The sequence below is a fragment of the Lepidochelys olivacea genome (assembly GCF_965140295.1).
Source record: "Lepidochelys olivacea isolate rLepOli2 genome assembly, chromosome: 1".
NCBI classification, from domain to species: Eukaryota; Metazoa; Chordata; order Testudines; family Cheloniidae; genus Lepidochelys; species Lepidochelys olivacea.
Genome location: NC_140411.1, coordinates 352251287 through 352264427, shown reverse-complemented (window position 1 = coordinate 352264427; position 13141 = coordinate 352251287). Strand labels below are relative to the sequence as shown.

The window sequence follows — 13141 nt, the reverse complement described above, 5'->3', positions numbered from 1 at the left end:
ACCAGGCAGAGGGGCATTGCTGGCACATGATGGCATATATTACATTGGTGGATGTGCAGGTGAATGAGCCTCTGATAGTGTGGCTGATGTGATTAGGCCCTATGATGGTGTCCCCTGAATAGATAGATATGTGGACACAGTTGGCAACGGGCTTTGTTGCAAGGATAGGTTCCTGGGTTAATGGTTCTGTTGTGTGGTGTGTGGTTGCTGGTGAGTATTTGCTTCAGGTTGGGGGGCTGTCTGTAAGCAAGAACTGGCCTGTCTCCCAAGATCTGTGAGAGTGATGGGTCATCCTTCAGGATAGGTTGTAGATCCTTGATGATACGCTGGAGAGGTTTTAATCGGGGACTGAAGGTGATGGCTAGTGGCGTTCTGTTATTTTCTGTGTTGGGCCTGTCCTGTAGTAGGTGACTTCTGGCTACTCCTCTGGCTCTGTCAATCTGTTTCTTCACTTCACCAGGTGGGTATTGTAGTTGTAAGAATGCTTGATAGAGATCTTGTAGGTGTTTGTCTCTGTCTGAGGGGTTGGAGCAAATGCGGTTGTATCATAGAGCTTGGCTGTAGACAATGGATCGTGTGGTGTGGTCTGGATGAAAGCTGGAGGCATGTAGGTAGGAATAGCGGTCAGTAGGTTTCCGGTATAGGGTGATGTTTATGTGACCATCGCTTATTAGCACCGTAGTGTCCAGGAAGTGGATCTCTTGTGTGGACTGGTCCAGGCTGAGATTGATGGTGGGATGGAAATTGTTGAAATCCTGGTGGAATTCCTCAGGAGCTTCTTTTCCATGGGTCCAGATGATGAAGATGTCATCAATGTAGCATAAGTAGAGTAGGGGCATTAGGGGACGAGAGCTGAGGAAGCGTTGTTCTAAGTCAGCCATAAAAATGTTGGCATACTGTGGGGCCATGCGGGTACCCATGGCAGTGCCACCAATTTGAAGGTATACACTTTGTCCCCAAATGTGAAATAGTTACAGGTGAGGACAAAGTCACAAAGTTCAGCCACCAGGTTTGCCGTGACATTATCGGGGATAGTGTTCCTGACAGCTTGTAGTCCCTCTTTGTGTGGGATGTTGGTGCAGAGGGCTTCTACGTCCATAGTGGCCAGGATGGTGTTTTCAGGAAGATCACCGATAGATTGTAGTTTCCTCAGGAAGTCAGTGGTGTCTCGAAGACAGCTGGGAGTGCTGGTAGCGTAGGGCCTGAGGAGGGAGTCTACATAGCCAGACAATCCTGCTGTCAGGGTGCCAATGCCTGAGATGATGGGGTGTCCAGGATTTCGAGGTTTATGGATCTTGGGTAGCAGATAGAATACCCCAGCTTGGGGTTCCAGGGGTGTGTCTGTGCGGATTTGCTCTTGTGCTTTTTCAGGGAGTTTCTTGAGCAAATGGTGTAGTTTATTTTGGTAATCCTCAGTGGGATCAATGGGTAATGGTTTGTGGAAAGTGGTGTTGGAGAGCTGCCTAGCAGCCTCTAGTTCATATTCCAACCTATTCATGATGATGAGAGCTTCTCCTTTGTCAGCCTTTTTGATTATGATGTCAGAGTTGTTTCTGAGGCTGTGGATGGCATTGTGTTCCGCACGGCTGAGGTTATGGGGCAAGTGATGCTGCTTTTCCACTCTTTCAGCCCGTGCACGTCGGCGGGAGCACTCTATGTAGAAGTCCAGTCCAGTTTTATCAGCATTGTAATAACAGAACATGTAGGTAAATTGATAGCATCAGTGTGTTCTGAGGTCAGATTGGTTCTGATCACAGTATTCAAAAGAATGTAAGCGTTTTAACATGTATATGGTATTGTAGTAGAATGGTTGTAGTTGTGATTTTATTTTTTAATGTTTGGAACTATTTTACAATATATATCTTGCATGAGATATTGTTAAAGGAATACTGTCAAACTTTGTGATTTTTTGTTTGCTCCATTATGATGATATGGTACTGACCATATAGGTGAAGTTGATTTATAATACTTTACCTTCCAATAGAGTGCAACAGGAATTTTCAGTCTGCAGATACTGCTTCCTAATTGTTCAGCAGGGTCTGATGCAATTAGAGCATTCTCTAGCTCTCATCTGCAGTAAAGAGTTGAAGTCCAGAATCAAATATCTGCATGTCAAATTATTTATTACCAGAGTGGATTTGCTATGAAGTAATATTTAAGTGTCCCACCAGGATGGTCTAAAACATTTATTTGGATCATAATTGCCAATTTATTAGCTTAGCCTATGTCTGGAAGAATTTATAGTTGGCTGTGAAGTTTCAATTTTCCTGGCCTAAACAAGTTTTAACCTAAAATATAGTTGACATCAAAGTCTTGTTCAGTAATGTGAGAAATACATGTGGACAGATAAAATTGTTTAACGGAACATTTGAAGAATGCTGTTGGAGGGTAAATTAATATTAAAATTGAAATAATCTAGTATTCTGTTTCATTTGTTTAATTTTTTTAAATAGATTAGTCACTTAGTCTTTAACAAGATGGTTTGAAATTTTGTTTTATATTGAAAATATTTAACTGTTAAATCTGTGCACATAGTCATATGGTAATTGAGATTAAAATATGGATTAATAGATTTTTAAGGCCATTATGAAAACGTAAGCTTACTTTCTGAAAATCACAGGCCATAGAATTTCTTCCATTGATTCGCCGTGTCTAGCTGAATAGTCTGTGGCTGCACTAGAATAGAGAGCGTATCCTTTTGTTTATTTTATAACTGTGTTACACTTCACCATTAGCACAAAATAAATTTACTGCTCGTTATGTGCTTTGTTTTGATTATTTACTCCTAAATCTTGCCAATTCAGGAACCATGTCTCACATTTAGTAAAAATAATTAAAATATAGGTCTAAACCCCTGTAAATTCAGTTCTTAAAATAGCCTTGGGCATTAGCTGGAAGTTTGATTGGATGGCTAGTGGGTATGGATAACGTTAAACATTGAATCAGGGAAATCTTTGATATTTTTTAATTTGGGGATTTCATAGCCACAAAATAGCTGGAATTAATTCTTTCTGTGGGTTGCATATTGGATTACTATTGCACGTTGAACCTTCGTGTTTTCCTGCAGTAATTTTCTGTTAGAAAATCCTTTAGTCTCTGCTAAATCTTTTGCAGCACACATAGTTAGGTTAATGTGTGCCTGCTTAAACACAGACCTTTTCATTTTCAAGTAATGTCAGTTGAGTAGGAGACATCTTGGTGTCAAGAAAAATTACTTAAAGGAAAGCACAGCACTCATCCAGAAGAGGGAAACAAAGGCAGATTCCTCTATTTGCTATTTGGCCAAAGAATCTTTTGATGGACAAAAAGAAAAGGAGTACTTGTGACACCTTAGAGACTAACAAATTTATTTGAGCATAAGCTTTCATGAGCTACAGATCACTGAATGCATCCGATGAAGTGGAAAATACAGTGGGGAGATTTATATACATAGAGAACATGAAACAATGGGTGTTACCATACACACTGTAAGGAGAGTGATCACTTAAGGTGAGTTATTACCAGCAGGAGAGCAGGGGGGAAAAAACCTTTTGTAGTGATAATCAAGGTGGGCCATTTCCAGCAGTTGACAAGAACATCTGAGGAACAGTGGGGAGGGAGGGGGAGGAATAAACATAGGGAAATAGTTTTACTTTGTGTAATGACCCATCCACTCCCAGTCTTTAATCAAGCCTAAGTTAATTGTATCCAGTTTGCAAATTAATTCCAATTCAGCAGTCTCTCATTGGAGTCTGTTTTTAAAGTTTTTTTTGTTGAAGAATTGCAACTTTTAGGTCTGTAATCGAGTGACTAAAGAGATTGAAGTGTTCTCCAGCTGGCTTTTGAGTGTTATAATTCTTGACGTCTGATTTGTGTCCATTTAGTCTTTTATGTAGAGACTGTCCAGTTTGCCCAGTGTACATGGCAGAGGGGCATTGCTGGCACATGATGGCATATATCACATTGGTAGATGTGCAGGTGAACGAGCCTCTGATAGTGTGGCTGATGTGATTAGGCCCTATGATGGGGTCCCCTGAATAGATATGCGGGCACAGTTGGCAACAGGCTTTGTTGCAAGGATAGGTTCCTGGGTTAATGGTTCTGTTGTGTGGTGTGTGGTTGCTGGTGAGTATTTGCTTCAGGTTGGGGGGCTGTCTGTAGGCAAGGACTGGCCTGTCTCCCAAGATTTGTGAGAGTGTTGGGTCATCCTTCAGGATAGGTTGTAGATCCTTGATGATGCGTTGGAGAGGTTTTAGTTGGGGGCTGAAGGTGATGGCTAGTGGCGTTCTGTTATTTTCTTTGTTGGGCCTGTCCTGTAGTAGGTGACTTCTGGGTACTCTTCTGGCTCTATCAATCTGTTTCTTCACTTCAGCAGGTGGGTAGTTGTAAGAATGCTTGATAGAGACCTTGTAGGTGTTTGTCTCTGTCTGAGGGATTGGAGCAAATGTGGTTGTATCGTAGAGCTTGGCTGTAGACAATGGATCGTGTGGTGTGGTCTGGATGAAAGCTGGAGGCATGTAGGTAGGAATAGCGGTCAGTAGGTTTCCGGTATAGGGTGATGTTTATGTGACCATCGCTTATTAGCACCGTAGTGTCCAGGAAGTGGATTTCTTGTGTGGACTGGTCCAGGCTGAGATTGATGGTGGGATGGAAATTGTTGAAATCCTGGTGGAATTCCTCAAGGGCTTCTTTTCCATGGGTCCAGATGATGAAGATGTCATCAATGTAGCATAAGTAGAGTAGGGGCATTAGGGGATGAGAGCTGAGGAAGCGTTGTTCTAATTCAGCCATAAAAATGTTGGCATACTGTGGGGCCATGCGGGTACTCTATGTAGAAGTCCAGTCAGTTGTTTCAACCTTCAGGAGTAATCCACCCAGAATCCTTCTTTCTGTAGTCTTAGTAGGAAGGGCTCTGTGGATTAGTATGTTGTTCAGAGGTGTGTTGGAAATATTCCTTGAGTCGATGATGTCGAAAATAGGATTCTAGGTCACCACAGAACTGTATCATGTTTGTGTGGGTGGAGGGGCAGAAGGAGAGGCCCCGAGATAGGACAGAATCTTCTCCTGGGCTAAGAGTATAGTTGGATAGATTAACAGTATTGCTGGGTGGTTTAAGGGAACCACTGTTGTGGCCCCTTGTGGCATGTAGTAGTTTAGATAGTTTAGTGTTCTTTTTCTTTTGTAGAGAAGCCAAGTGTGTGTTGTAAATGACTTGTCTAGTTTTTGTAAAGTCCAGCCATGAGGAAGTTTGTGTGGAGTGTTGTTTTTTTATGAGACAGTTTTGATGGATAGTTATGTAGTTTAGTTCACATTTACCTTCAGCTGGTGACCATTCTTATATCAGTACCTCATTACAGTTTGCAGGTGGGGTGGAGATGTGCCCTCCTATCTGGCAAACTGCAGTCCATGTCTGTAGCTGTTAAAGATGATTCTGTTAATGTTTAAGAATTATGGTAACTCTGGTGTTCAGGAATCCATTGTCTTGCGTGATCATGTAGGACTTTCTGTCTGTCCCTTTCCTAATCTGTAAAATGGAATTGTCTGTCACAGGAGTTGTATGAAAATGTAAAGTGATATTTAAGTGCTATTATGTTCTCTTAACCTTGAAGTCTGAAGAGAGTTCCAAACTGCAAATAGATACTGGTGGAGTGAGCTCCATGAACCACATGAGTAGAGTCCCTGATTATTATATTTATAACAGTTGTTAGAGGAGCCACTGTGGTGCTGCTTAGTTTTTATTAAATCTTGAAATGGGAGGAAGCTTTGCAGTTGTAAAGTAAAGGAGGCCTAAGGGGTATTCTTTAATTTAAAAAAATATCATATAGGTATTTGCTGTTTTGCTGTGATAACTTTAGAGGTCAGTAGCAAATACATTTTTCCATCTACAGAATTTCTATAGGTAAGATAAATAGTTGAAGTCTTCCATTTAATTTCCTTGTGTTGATAAAACGGACACTAATAATTGTGTTAAGTAGGATTTAGGACTTGAGTGCTTAGACCTTTAGTATGAAATCAAATTTCCAGTGTGCTCTTGGGCTATGGATGAATCTATAATCTTCTAAGTTTTTGTTTTTCTTATTTCAAATATTTCTTCCACTCTAGTCTGAAATATTTTTTTTGTTTTTTCTTGCCACAGTTACTAAAAACACAGTAGCAAATATTCAGATGAATATCAGTTATTTTATATCCTCTGTATTAGCGTTGGAGAAGAATGTGCCAGAGCTGCTATCTAAAACGATCAGCTCTGAAACCTTTTAATAGAGTTTAAAGCCAGAGGGGACCATTAGATCATCTAGTCTGACCTATATGTCACAGACAATTACATTTTATCAAGTTACCTGTACTGAACTCATTTGTTTGACTCAAGCATATTTTGTGTTTGGCTAAAGCATATTTTCTAGAATGGCATCATCTTGATTTGAAGACTCCAAGAAATGGAGAATCTGCCACTTCCCTTGATAGTTTTTTCCAATGGTTAATTATCCTCACTGTTAAAAATTTTGTGCCTAATTTCTAATTTGAATGTGTCTGGCTTCATTTTGCAGCCATTGGTTCTTGCGAGGCCTTTCTCCACTGTATTAAAGAGCTCTCTCATACTTGTTCATACCCCAAGGTACTTATACATCATAATCAAGTCACTTCTCAATCTTCTGTTGATAAACTAAAGAGATTGAGGTTTTTTAAAAATCTCTGTGTAAGGCATTTTCTCCAGTCCTCCGATAATTTTTGTGCCTTTTTTCTGCACCCTCTCCAATTTTCCAACATCCCTTTGAAAATGTGGACACAAAACCTTCATGTATGTATTCAGGGTCACAAGTTTTAATGGAGTACCTGTTCTCTTCTATGGTATGGAAGAGGATGCACATCATAAACATTCATTGTCAAAGGGGGTTACTTTAGAAGTGTTATATATTGTGACAGGGTCAGGCCAGATGGCTACAGGAGAGTGATAGAAGGCAGATATATTAGCCCCAGGTTAAGCAGGTCCCTTTCCCCTGGGTAAGATAATGGGCAGTTCCAGAACAATCAGGGATTTGCTGGAACCAGTTAAGGCAGACAGGCTAATTAGGACACCTGGAGCCAAGTAAGAAGCTGCTAGAGTCAATTAAGACAGGCTAATTTTTTAAAAAGGACCTCACTTCAGTCAGTGTGGGGCGCGCAAGGAGCTGAGAGTGAGAGGCGTGCTGCTGGAGTACTGAGGAGTACAAACACTATCTGGCATCAGGAGGAAGGTTCTGTAGTGAGGATGCAGAAGGTGTTGGGAGGAGGCCATGGGGAAGTAGCCCAGGGAGTTACATGAAACAGTATGGACAGCTGTGATCCACAGGGCCCTGGGCTGGAACCCAGAGTAGAGGGCGGGCCTGGGTTCCCCCACATCTCCCCAACTTCCTATTGGATACAGGAGGAGTTGACCTGGATTGTGGGTCCTTGGCCGATTCCCCGGCCCACTATGTGGACCAGCAGAGACTGCAGGGATTGTTCTCCTTCCTTTTCCCCATGCTGGCCAATGATGAGGTTAGCTGAGTGAACGACAGGTTTGAGCCACGAGCAAAAGTGGCCAAACTGAGGGCTGCCGTGAATCTCTGAGGCGAGCAAATCCGCCAATAAGCGCAGGACCAACCAAGGCAGAGGAGGAACTTTGTCACAATATCAATACACTTGAAGGAGGCAGTGTGTTTCCAACAATGTATAAGAACATAAGAATGGTCAGACTGGTCCATCTAGCCCAGTATCCTGTCTTCTAAGAGTAGCCAATGCCAGGTGCTTCAGAGGGAATGAACAGAACAAGTAATCATCAAGTGATCTATGTGTTCCCTGTTGCTCATTCCCAGCTTCTGGCAAACAGAGACTAGGAACGCTTCGCAGCATGGTTTTGCACCCCGGCCCATCTTGGCTAATAGACACTGATGGACCTATCCTCCATAAAATCATAGAATATCCAGGTTGGAAGGGACCGTAGGAGGTCTTCAAGTCCACCCCCCTGCTCAAAGCAGGACCAGACACCAACTAAATCATCCCAGCCAGGGTTTTGTCAAGCCTGACCTTAAAAACTTCTAAGGAAAGAGATTCCACCACCTTCCTAGGTAACGCATTCCAGTACTTCACCACCCTCGTAGTGAAAAAGTTTTTCCTAATAGCCAACCAAAACCTCCCCCCCTGCAACTTGAGACCATTACTCTTTGTTCTGTCATCTGCTACCACTGAGAACAGACTAGATCCATCCTCTTTGGAACCCCCTTTCAGGTAGTTGAAAGCAGCTATCAAATCCCCTCTCCTTCTTCTCTTCCGCAGACTAAACAATCCGAGTTCCCTCAGCCTCTCCTCCTAAGTCATGTGTTCCAGACCCCTAATAATTTTTTTTGCCCTCCGCTGGACTCTTTCCAATTTTTTCACATCCTTATAGTGTGGGTCTCAAAACTGGACACAGTACTGCAGATGAGGCCTCACCAATGTCGAATAGAGGGGAACGATCACATCCCTCGATCTGCTGGCAATGCCCCTACTTATACATCCCAAAATGCCATTGGCCTTCTTGGCAACAAGGGCACACTGTTGACTCATATCCAACTTCTCGTCCACTGTAACCCCTAGGTCGTTTTCTGCAGAACTGCTGCCTAGCCATTCGGTCCTTAGTCTGTAGCGGTGCATGGGATTCTTCCGTCTTAAATGCAGGACTCTGCACTTGTCCTTGTTGAACCTCATCAGATCATGAACTTACTTATTTCGTTTTTGAATCCTGTTTTAGTCTTTGCCTTTACAACATCCTCTGACAAAGAGTTCTACAAGTTGACTGCATTGTGTGAAGAGGAACCTTATGTTCAGTTTTTATCAAGATTGAATGTTGAAATTCATAATTAACACTGAGCTGTATTTTTTTTGAAGATGATGCATCTTGTGTAAACATAACTGGAACGGATGAATATTGCAGCATTGCTCTTCAATGTGAAACAGGTTTTAAAGAAAAGTGTGCTTTCATGCATTCACATTTAGATTCTGCTGTGCTTCATGAGGTATATTTGATTTTACCTCATATTAACTATGATTTTAAAAACAGATTAGATCTCCAAGCACAAACCAATGCAAGGAATACGGTTCGACATTCCTAGTAGATGCCTTTACAAATAGCAAACTTACAGTACTTATATATTGCCTAGTGGAGCACCTAAGTGGCTACTCCCATTACTGTTCCTCCTTATCCCTCCACACTTTCTACTCATCAAAACCATCCTGTTGCTGCTTTGCCTGCTTCCTACTTAGATGCTGCTGCTCTTGACAAGCAGATACAGATACTCAGTTGCCTGACTGAGCAATGACTCATGAGCTAAAGACAGCAGTCTGCAGTGCAAATTAATTGCATTTCCTGGGGACCTTTTAGGTGTGAACCCTTTAGTAGTCATTCGTAAGAGGTTTTTAATGAACAATACTATGATTTAAAATATGCCAGTGGTCAGCTCCATTCTTCATCGTGAAAAGGTCCACAGATCCATTTTGATGTATATTTGAATTAATTTGCATCTTGGGGCAGAACCAAATCTGCTGGTCCCTGGCAGCAGGCCAGTGTCCTGATCCTTGAAGTTCCCACCAGTTTTATCTGCCTCCCCATCAGCAGATGGCTCTCTGAACCCTCCCTGCTGCAGAGCTCTTCTGAGGGAAATTTCAATCCTTTATTCCAAATTTCTGATTACCATTTGGGCTCAGTAATGAGTAATTCCTAGCCATGTCCCAGGGCTGCATTTGCTTACTGGGGAGATTTTTCCCTTTTTTGAGGAGTCTGCAGTGGCTAGCGCCTCTTCAGGCATCAGGGAGAGAGCTAGACGGAGAAAACCAAAGGCAAAAGGAAGGGTGAGTGTGTCTTTCACACATTGTCAGTTGTCTTGTCGGGAAGCTCAGCCATCTCTGTTCCTGCCTCAGCCTGGTCTGGTAGGGTTGCCTCAGTCTTGTTGTGTCGTACGTCTCCCCCCTTCCCTGCAGAAAAGGAGCCAGACAGGATTGGAATGGCAAGCAACCCCCACATCCCATTTCCGTGAGAGGAGCGGTGCCAGAAGGTCAGTGTACCAGATGAAATATTGTGCCCTAGATCCTGAAGTCTGCACCAAAGCTGTTCCTTATCTGCACAGTGCGGCCACCTTTTTCCCTTTGATTCCTCTTGGGCCATGGATGGAGAGCATTACACACAGCACAGACACTGGCAAAACTAGCTCCTTCCCCTGCTTCATCCTCTATAACAGGCCTCCCGGGGGATAGTTACGGACATCCCAGACCATCTGGCCCATGTGGACCCCCTATAATAGAAAAGGGGTGAGCCTCTGAGGAATCCATTCTTCAACCGCAGTAACTTCCCTGAGAGATCCAGATGGGGTCCCTGTTGAGGAGGGAGGACAATAAGCAAAGCCTCTGTGAGAGCAGGAGTTTGCTACCACTTGAAATATTTTTGGAGCCATGTCTGAACCCAAGTTTGCTCCTCCTTTTGAAGCAGGATCATAAGGAGAAATTCCCAAAGGGGATATAAATATGTAAGATCAGTGCCCAGTTCCCCTTCTTACCTTCGCAGAGTACATCCAGCCTGACAGATTTAGCACAGATCTGTGGCTTGATCTTTGCTGAATTATTCTTCTGGGTTCATGCATGCACAAAGTGGGATGGGAAAGAGAGTTCTTCCTCAGGTGACGCCAGCTGCCTGAATCAGAGATGGAGATCAAATAATAAAAGAGATTTGCAGGAAGAGTACTAAGTACTGTGAATCTATGCTGAGGAGGTCTGCAGGTGCCCTAGACAAACTATGATGAAGGGTGGGGATTTCCTGCCCAACCTAAAAGACTAGGAAAGTATTGGAGTGTTGTCCCAGATGCTGGTGTATGTTGCTACACTCTAACTATTAGGCTGTTGACCATGGCTGTCACTGTAGGTTGCCTTGCCACTCCACAGCTGGTCCATGGTGGCTGTCCATGGAGTGATGAGGACAGCCCATATGTGGAAGAGCAGCAGGCAGTAAGGAGCCTCTTGGCCCATCTTTTACTTTTTTCTAGCCCTCCCCCCTCTCAATTTCATAAGGCCATAAAGTTCCTCCATGTGTACCAGTCCAAATTCAACCTGGTGTTGCTACCAAGGGGAAACGGTTATCTTCCCTGGTGGTCAGCGACTCAGCATTTCTAACTGAGTGAGACTTTTTTTAGATCTGAAAGGATAGCCTCCTCACTCCGCAGGTCCTCTGCAGGTAGCCAAGTCTGGGCAGATGTCACCTCAGTCTCTTCCCTGGGTGTGAAAGCTCTCAGGTCACATGAGCCCAACAAAAACAGAAATAAAAATTACGAAGTGTTGTTTGACGCTCTTCACATGATTTCACAGGCAATGCTAGCATAGGTGGACAGTATTGCTCCTATGGTTGTCATAACTTAAAAGCCTAAGGGCTTTTCTGTGCAAAAGTTAGTAGGACCTAAATCTTTGCATGCAGGTATACGGGGCCTTCTCAAGCAAATTGGTTTCCAGCTTGTAATTCTATAGTGGGAAACTTTTTGGAAAGCCAAAGCTATCCAGAGCTGTCAGAGAAATAGATTTATAATCCTGGCTCCTGCCAGACACGACTGAAAGATCACATGGCAAGTTAAAACAGTCCCTAAAGTACAGGAGAGTACCATTTTGCAAGTGGTGGGAGGAAGAAATTGAGGGTGCTGAGGCAAGGTCAGTACCATAGAAACCCAGAGCTACAAACACCAGAGTTATGAACTGACCAGTCAACCACACACCTCATTTGGAACTGGAAGTATGGAATCAGGCAGCAGCAGAGACCGAAAAAAAGAAAAGCAAATACAATACAGTGCTGTGTTAAATGTAAATTACTTAAAGAAATAAAGGGAAAACATTTTTCTTCTGCATAATAAAGTTTCAAAGCTGTATTAAGACAATGTTCAGTTGTAAACTTTTGAAAGAAGAACCATAATATTTTGTTCAGAGTTATGAATGACCTCCATTCCCAAGGAGTTTGTAACTCTTGAGGTTCTACTGTAGTTGCCCTCAATTGCCTCAGAGTAATTCACATGACTTGCAACCAGCCCTATTTAGAGTTAGACCCCTGAATGGTGCCAAGGTCTTTCATTTGGGGAACCTACAACTTTGGCCAGAGTGAGGTCACTGGGCATTGTCCAGAGAGGGCTATTCTCTGGAGCGTTGCAAAAATCACAGCCACAATTCTGTCTCATTTCTAAACTCAGGCAGCCCATTGAAATGACAGGATGTGAATGTAACCCTACATTACCTACTTCAGATAAGAGCGATATAACCCATCCTGTTTCTAAGGCAGGCCCACGTTACGGGGTTAACGTAGCTGGAGTCGATGTAGCTTAAGTCAACTTACTGCGGTGTCTATACTATGCTGGGTCAACGGGAGAAACTCTCCTGTTGACTTACCTTGCACTTCTCGTCTGGTGGAATAGTGGAGTTGACGGGAGAGTGAGCTGCGGTCAATTTAGCGGGTGTTCACTAAGTCAACCCCTGGTGCGTCGATTGCCGCAACTTCAATCCCCAGTAAGTGCAGACGTACCCCTAAACTTAGAGAATAGGGAACTAACAGGGCTCCCTATGAAACATCTAAATGAGTTCCTAAAGGAGACTTATATTCTCATGGCCAGTTTACCGTTCCATAGTCAATTCTCCCAGTTTGCATATGGATGGCAGTCGTCCGCCCCCCTTCTCCCCCCCAGCAAGTTCCACTCACTATTATTTAGACTGACAGATGTTTTCAGGGTCTCCTGAAATCACAGTGGTATTAATATGGGCTTCTGGGAAAATTCTACTGATCATGGCTATGAATCTTGTGTCCATGGTAAACAGATATATGGTTCCAAGGAAATCAGTCATAGCTCTGAGCTGAAGATGAATCCTGTTGGGTACAAGGCCTCATCTCAGAAGAATGGTAACTGAAAATAAAGATGACCATAAAGGGGAAAAAAAGTGGAGTCAAACAAAAATCCAGTTCTTAGTAAATCCTATTAGGAATGTTGCTCTCATGCACAGACATGCTTCAGTGAACAGGAGTTCATATGAGCCTTATCCAGTAATTCGTGTTATCCCTCCACATTTCAACCTATCACATCTACTGATAGAGGCCCAATTATCTATTTTCTGTTCCCTCAGCTGGTGAATACAGAAATCAGATTTTTCAAAG

General features: G+C 43.0%; 1 protein-coding gene across 2 annotated transcripts in view; it reads left to right on the top strand.

Annotated features, from left to right (window-relative positions):
- The window catches only part of PPP6R2 (protein phosphatase 6 regulatory subunit 2), a 156263-nt gene that overhangs the window by 19709 nt on the left and 123413 nt on the right, over nucleotides 1-13141 (top strand). The window lies entirely within an intron of this gene.